General features: G+C 50.2%; 1 pseudogene; it reads right to left on the bottom strand.

Moving 5' to 3' along the window:
- Positions 1 to 5,484: 5,484 nt before the first annotated feature.
- The window catches only part of LOC115141240 (forkhead box protein O3-like), a 38,393-nt pseudogene continuing 35,412 nt past the window's right edge, over positions 5,485 to 8,465 (bottom strand).

Below are 8,465 nucleotides of genomic sequence, written 5' to 3'. Positions count from 1 at the left end.
ATCCAAGAACGGTCTGATAATTGACCAAGATTAAATGACCTGGCTATGAAAGGTATAAAAACAGATCTGAGTACAGTTTGATACAGGAACAGATTAAAAGTGATATAGCAAGAGATCTAAGAACAGTTGATACAGGCACGTATTAAATACCCTGGCAGTGAGAGACACGATGAACAGATCTGAGGCCAGTGTCAGAAGGAGGTGGAGAGAAGAAGAGACGGGCTGTGGGCTGCAGCACTAACGAGTTCAAAATTCATTAAGAGGGAAACATTGGTGTGTGAGAGAGAGAGAGAGAGAGAGAGGGAGAGAGAGCGAGAGAGAGAGAGAGAGAGAGAATGAACTGTTCGCCTGTGGGAGAGAGCCTCCTGAAGGATCAAAACTATTATTGCCATTATCATTGTCTCATTTTATCTCTCTCTCTTTCTCTCTCTCTCTCTCTCTCTCTCTTTCTTTCTTGCATGTACGCACACACGCATGCACACACACTCTCTCCTGGCGGTAAGACGGAAGACAGGCCGCTAGCCCAGTGGAGCTGTAGGAGATTCTAATGAGATGTCTATCGCCTCAGTCCAGACTCTCTCTCCTCTCAGCGAAGAAGAACCGACGCCACAGACGCCTGCGAGGGGGAATTGCAAGAGCCTGCGTGAGACGAGATATAGCAGTGTGTGTGTGTGCGTGCGTCGGTGAGTTTGAGTGTGTCCGATGCGGCCTCACTGCCTCTCAATATTGTGATGGATGGCCTCACCAACACAACTCCCTCCTCTACCCACCACTGATACACACACACACACACACACACACACACACTGCTCCCCACCCCACACACACATCACTGTAACTGCCCTCCAAATTCCACCACCCTTTCTCCCTCTCCCTCCACCCCCACCCAAGACCCTGTACCCTCCCCCTGCCAGGCTGGCCCTCAGTCGGGCACTACCACCAAAGAAACCTCACCCGTGGCAAAGTCATGACGACAAGCTATAGCTGCATCGGTTCCCATGCTCACCCCTCTCTGCTCTGACCTGATTCCGTATGAACACTGCTTCATGTCAACACTCATTCATACAGAGAACCAAGGCCACACGAAGCACCGTTGTCTTCCGCAGTTATCGTCCAAGCCCTGGTCAAACGTAGCACACCATTTGGGACACATAACATGAATATTTCATCTTTCATTTGAGTTCAACAATGGCACACTTCTATTTTGTTATTTATAACAATCAGTTGCTTGCTGTTACAGTGGTCCATGACTCCACATTGTCTGTGGAAGCAGACTCGGTATCGTTTGTCGACTGGTTGTTGACGGCTCGTCCCCAGCTGGTCCTTGATAAGCTGCAGCTTCTCTCTCCAGAGGGAGGGATGTTGACTTCTCTCTCTCTCTCTTTCTCTCTCCTGGGTTTTAATCAGTCACTTTCTTGCAAAGCGACTTCTCTGGTAGTCTGGACTCTGCTGTGTACACAAACTATGGTGATTAAGGTAGCGGGAGAAAGAGATGCTGAGAGAGAGAGATGCTGAGAGAGATGCTGAGAGAGAGAGAGAGAGAGAGAGAGAGAGAGAGAGAACGCTTGTTAGCAGCCAGGTTGAAGTGCTGCTCCAGTTACTCAGAGTGAGAGTCTCTGCTTTTTTTTTCACTTTCACTCTGTCTCTCACTCTTTCGTGTCTAGCTCTCTGAGGTCCTTTGGTACCAGGTGATGCTTACTGAGGGTCAGGGTGGACTGAACACTGGATAACGCAACACACACACACACACAGAGAGGGCTCTCCACTGCAGGCCTATTAACTACACTACTGCTGCCCTCGATTCAGAGCCTCTCTGTCTAACACACACAGCCTCTCTCTTTTCCTCTCACTTCCTCAATTCAGTTCATTCAATTCAATTATCTCTCTGTTAGTCTCTCTCTCTCTCTCTCTCTCTCTCACACACACACACACACACACACACACACTCACACCAATGATACATGAACTACCAACCACCGCCACAGCCTGCAGTTGACCCCTCTCTCTGAGCTCCGCAGTCCCCAAGCCCAAATCCAATCCTCCCCTACAGCGTCACATGACCCAGTATTTAAGCACCAGAACCGTCTCTGATCCAGAACCCATGTGCCTGCTCTTGCCCACGGGAGGCTAGTTGAAGCGTCGCTATCTCCTAGCGATCAACCCTAACATTCCAAAGCCGCAGCCATAAGCAACACTCGCTAATTACTGTCTCAGTGTCAGCCCGTAATTCTAGACGCCAATCGGCCCTGTTCCCCAGAAGCTAATGCTACGCCAGTGCTGCGCTAGCTGATTCAGGCTACCGCGCTTAACGCTTAGCCCCCATGTGGGATTAGGCCATGTGTGATAGAGAAGGGGGGGTGGGTGAGGGGATGCAGATTTGAGAAGGGGGCTCAGGGGTATTCACTTGACATTAATTGTGTCATCACCTCTGTAGCCCCCACTCCCTCGCTCCCCCAGCCCCCACCTCCTCTGGATGTCTGACTTGGGATCTGCAGTAGTATTAGTAGGCTACAGGGAATTGCTGACTTCATCTATATTAACCCTTTAAACCGGGTGAACTAAGAACAGCAGGACAGCATGGACCTAAGTCGATAGGGCAATTTACGGCAGACGAGGACCGTGATTCCATCTGAGCAGCTGCATAATGTATCCCAATGACAGTTATATTAGGATCTACAATGAGAGTGAAATAAAGCTATACTCTATTCTAAGTAGAAACACGTGGGATCAGCATTAAATCAAATGTATCTGTCTTCTGTATTATATTCTAGTATTATATGAACCTATAGGTCCTGTTAAGCAGTGCCCTATACCATCACCGGGCTCAGTGAAGCAGACCTACGTTGAGCTGTTTGAGTGGGAGAATAATGGCACCGGAATGTATAGCCTCTCTCTCTCTCTCTCCGATAGTGTGGCAACAGAAGACTGGTCCATCCCTGAGGCACAGCACCTGGGCTGGGCCGTCTGCTTTCTCTTCTCTCCTCCTCCTTTCCTGTCTTTCTTTCGGTCTCTCCTCTCTGGCTTTACCCTCCGTATGGTCCACCACCTCCCTCTTTTTCTCGCTCTCCCTCCCTCCCGAGAGCCTCTGCCGAGTGGAGTCAATTAAAAGCGCACATTTCAGTGAGAGGAGAATGTGTGTGCGTGTGTGTGGAGGAGGCTCCCATGGGGCCTGGCAGTATTGCGCTGCAGCGCAGCACTCTCCTCCTGTGACAACGCCTCCGATGGGACTGGGACAGCTGTGACCAACCTACAGCTTCAGCGGGGATGACAAGCCTTATTAGACACTCACCCCCTCATCACCCACCCCCGCCCCCATATCTCTCTCACACACAGGCAAACACGTTTTTGCTTTCGCACATACAGAAGGAGACACACTAGCATACAAGTACACACTTTCACACCGAAGGGCACATTTGCACAAACACACACAGACAGTACACACACACACACATTTCCTTTATGCACATACACCCATCAACATATGCATACACTCTTTCAAACAAAACAAAAACCTGGTCGTTCACAAACACACACTTTGGAAGCAACGTGAGTCTGTGTGTGCTGCATGTACAAAAAGAGAACCTTGTTGGACAGATTACCCTTGGATAATATCAAATGAAAGACCAAATTCATATGCAACACAACACATGCATTCGCTCACACAGGTATACGAAAGAACAAGGACTCGAGGACACACCAGCACAAGACAATGGAAATGTCATCACACAATTGTGACAAATCCTCGCACGGAACCACACAAGCGTAGAAAGAGCATGAAACAGATACTTTCTTTTCATTTCATTTATTTAACAGTCACCAGATAAGATACATTCGCTTTAAAAAAAAGAAATAGACGACAAAATTCATATTTTCTTTTTGAGTTTAAAAACTATTATACAATATCCTCAATATATAGATTTTTGTACAAAATAAAATCCTTACGACTGTAAAGGAAGTGTGACGCGGGAAAAACAAAGACCAAAAGAAATGCAAAGGAAATTGGAGTTGGCTCACAAACTACCACACTCAGGGGTGACAAAGACCCACCTCTTTCATAAATAAATATGTGTATGATAACGTTTGACATTATATATAACTCTATTTTCCAATATCGGGGCATCACTAAACCTTTTTAGCGCAGGCTAAAACATAGCCCTACCAAGGGGTCCTTTCGCCAAGACCTTCCACACATACCTCACAGACTGAGATTGAACAAGAGACGACATCCTATAATAAGGATGTTGATCTCGAAGGATAGGGCCTGCTAGTCTGTGCCATACTTGACCTTTGGCTGTAATGATATGCCCCTTGTACGGTGTCCATGTTAGGAAATCCCCAGTACGGTGTACATTTTAGGACATTCCTGTTAGAAGTATTCTGTACAGTCCACAGCAGAGTGTGTCTACTGAGGGAGACAGGAGAGCTGGTTCATGTTTTTTCGACATCAAACGAACAAAAACTAACTGAATCAGAGTGGGACAACCTGGACTTTGTCCAATAAGAAACACACATTTTCGGTTTCCGTTGCAAAGCGCTTTAAGGCGGTTCGCAATGGTGTGCGGCGTGTGGCCTAATGAACATGACCCATGGCTCTCTCCTGTCCCGAGGCTTTGTATGGTGGCTAGAGCTACAAAAGAGACCGTGGTCCAATTCATGGGGGCTAGTGTAGCCTAGCGTATAGGGTGTGGATCCGGATGCCATATACACCCTGTCCCTGAATGTCCCTTCAGAGCGACAACATTACAACGACAACAAGAGAGAACGACGAACAAAGGAAACCCGCTGAACGTGGACATGTGTGGAAGGAAGGTAAAGAAGGGACAACAACCCTGTTTGACAGAGATGAATGCCAATCTGATTGGCTGATGGTTTTCATCGGTCTTTTCTACCCCTCTCCGCCTATATGTACAGTACCTTATATCAGAGAACCAGTCTCAACTCAAACTCCCAAAAGGCCCAAAACACAGCCAAGACGACCTCATAACATGTGATAGGGAACACAAGATACAGATGATGACAACGATGCTGATGACTTACAACACAAACACACTACCCGTTTAAGACACACGCGCCCAGAAGGGACGGGGAAAGGGACATGATCATGTGATTATACATGATATTGCTGTCGACCTACTATCAACCTGCGTTTACTTATTTTTTGTGGTCCCCCCCCCCCCCATCGGTGTCCTTTCCGAACAGACAAACGCGGACAGTGTTGTCTCCCTCCGGGCCAGGATGACTAGGTGTTAATCACGGCGATCAGAACAGCACATTTACGTTAGCGACAACTGCAGGGGTGAGAGAGAGAGAGAGAGAAAGAGGGAGGGAGGGGAGGGGAGGGGAGGGTGTTGCGTTTAGATCCCCGATAGTGATGCATGGCTGCAGCATCACTTTGGAGATTAAAAGCAAGGCGCTGAATTTCAATCAAGCACAGTTTAATGGGTCGGTCTGAGGGATGATCACTTTGTCTCTGTTGGTGGTGGTGGTTGGGGGGGGGGGCAGAGACAGAGGAAGCAAAGTTAAAGAGAAAAGCTGGCACCACAAAGGAAAAAATAAACCCTGGTTGAGGCAAGGTGATACGCCATTTTCCATTTTGTCTTCTGAATATTCCAAAGATTAATTCAATTAAGATAATGCGACCAACTAATATAACATACACTTTCACTTGCACAGTAAAGTAAAGCACCAGATTATAGTTTTCAATTAGGTCAGTGAGGAGAAACAGATCATTGTAAGTCTGTCCCAAAATGTATCATTTGATTTGACCGAATACGAGCCAACAACAAAGAGCCCAAATAACCAATCAATCAGACATTTTTGATGACATTTTCCCTGCTTCCCACTGGCAGTAAACATATCAGCATAGCAACCCCCATTATAAACATTGCAGCATAGCAACCCCCATTATAAATCTATGCCACAAATGTATCTATAGATCCGGATTCTTGCACTTTCTTGGTTTGTTCAGCAAAATGATATGTCAAATACCGTACCCACATCGCAAACAGCCAAACTCTGCATGAATTTGTCTGCTTACAGTACGTGACAAGACCTGGGTCCAAATACCATTTGAGATATTTCAAATACGTTTAGCGTTTGCTGCAGTCTGCCATGGAGTGCAAGATAGGCGGGGTTTGCACGTTTGCGACAATTCTATTGGCTCCATTGCGCCAGGCAAACTTAATCAAGCCCAGATAAAGTGCCTGAAAGGATTTTGAATAGTATTTGAACCCGGATCTGTATGTGAGTGAGCTGTGGAGTCTGACCCACTTGTTTTAAAGTGCTTGGTGAGTTCAGGTCTCATGATAGTAGATGAGAAAGGGACAAGGTTGGGCAACAACACAGTTGAGATTGTCATCACAGTATACAGCTGATGTGAGAAAAACCAATGTGACATGAGCTACAGTCTCCAGAGAGAGTCCGGGTAGGGAGAGATAGGACCGGGGCATTTTATAGCACAACACAGAAAGGTATGGGGGAGTGAGCGACTGAGTGTTTGTCCCATCTCCTCTGTTTTCAGTCCAGGAATGACACAGTTAAGCACAGTGCTCCCCAACATGTTAGTGAGGAGGGGTGGAGTCTGTCTATCTGAGGGGCAGTGAGGGCTGGCCTGCAGCACTCTCTGTAGTGGAGTCTTTTCTGAGGCCTGCCCTGAAGCACTCTGGGAAATGTCTCAGCCGGGCACCCAGCTCTGGTTGTTGTGGGCTTGCTGAGGGCCTGCCAGTCCACTCATGCCCATCCCAAGGCCCACCCCCATGCCCATCCCGATGCCCAACCCCTGCGCCAGGGAGCTGTCAAAGTTAAAGTCCATTTCCTCTCCGGAGTCCATGATATCGTGGAGGAGGATGGACTCCACGTCGCAGTCCAAGCTCCCGTGGAAGATATCCAGGTCCAGATCGGCTGGTAGTCTGTCGTGGGGGTGAGGCTGGTGGTACGAGCTACCATGGTAGCTGCCTCCTGTGCAGCCTCCCACCATGCCCAGTTGGTGGTGGTACAGTCCACTGCCCATTCCCTGGTGTTGGGGGCTGGGGTAAGTGTTGTGGCAGGGGTGCGAGGGGTGGGGGCGGTGGCCAGGTGGCAGGAGTCCTGGGGCATCCCCAGCATGCCGGCCGGGTTGGGTGGCAGGGTGGTGGAAGCGGGGAGGTGGGCGTGGGACGGGGGGCTGTAAAGATAGGGGACTTTGTGGCTGTAGGGCTGGAGGTGGCCACTGCTGATGCGTGGGGCCAGGGCTGGGGCTCGAGTTGGTGTGTGCGTTGTGTGGTTGCTGTGGTTCTGACTGAGGTTGTGGCCAAGATGAGGAGAGCTGTGGTTGTGGTTGTTGTGGTTGGTCACAGGGTTGAGGTTATGACTCTGAGTTCCGTTGTGGCTGTGAGCTGCATGTCCGTTGTGTCCGGGGTGGTGGCTGTGACGGGTGGAGCTCACTCCGTTCGTGGAGGGCCCCATCATTGGTTGGGCATCTCTCTCCTGGACCAGTATTATGTCCTTGGCACAGTACTGCTGTGGCCCTCCAGGGCCCCCTGTCAGCAGGCTCTGCAGGGCGTTGGTCCCTGAGTAGGCCGGCAAGGTGCCGCAGAAGCTAGCCGGCTTATTCTCCTGGATGGTCTGCATGGGCGAGTGGTGGCGCAGCATGCCCATCCCAGCCTGGCTGTAGACCGCGCCGCAGTACGACCCCTGACCTTTAACCCCAGGGTTGTAATGATAGACCGGGGGGAGTTTGTGGCCCGCTGCCAGGTGAGGATGATGATGGTGGTAGCCTTCCTCCAAGAGCCTCTCCTCCAGGCTGATCGCCCCGGTGAGATTAGCCAGCTGGGGAAGCTGCTCCACGGGTGGACAGTGGCCTCCCACGGCCCCCATGGCAGGGGAGCGGGCACTGGAGGAAGGGGAGGGGTAGAGGTGTGGCGAGGCCGAGCAGGACAGCCCGCTTTCCTCTGACTCCTCCAGCTCGCCCTCGGCCAGGATGGGCGACACACGGCCGCTCAGGGTCGACGTAGACGAACTAGCCCGGGAGTGGAGCTCCGTCCAGGCGTCAAACTCTCCTTCCACACCCCCAGCTCCCCCTATGTTGCCTGGGAGAACTTTCCCCGGTGGGCTACCCTGCTCAGGGGAAGCCTGGAGCCCCACTTGAGCTCCAGAACCAATCCCCGGCCTGCCCACCCTCTTGCGGCTGACCCGGCCCTTGCTCTTCAGGTACTTGGTGCTGTTGTCCATGGAGACGGTTCGCCGGCGAGGGGCCTTTCCCATCTTGCCCCCCTCAGGGTTGAGCATCCACCAGGAGGACTTGCCCGTGCCTTCGTTCTGCACCCGGATGAAGCGCGTGTGGAGGGACAGGTTGTGTCGAATGGAGTTCTGCAGACATAGATAGATAGATAGATAGATAGATAGATAGATAGATAGATAGATAGATAGATAGATAGATAGATAGATAGATAGATAGATAGATAGATAGAGGGGGGCGAGAGAGAGAG

This window comes from Oncorhynchus nerka, linkage group LG14 (assembly GCF_034236695.1).
Source record: "Oncorhynchus nerka isolate Pitt River linkage group LG14, Oner_Uvic_2.0, whole genome shotgun sequence".
Lineage (NCBI taxonomy): Eukaryota > Metazoa > Chordata > Actinopteri > Salmoniformes > Salmonidae > Oncorhynchus > Oncorhynchus nerka.
Note: the sequence above shows the minus strand (reverse complement) of the source record. Positions and strands in the feature narration are given on the sequence as shown.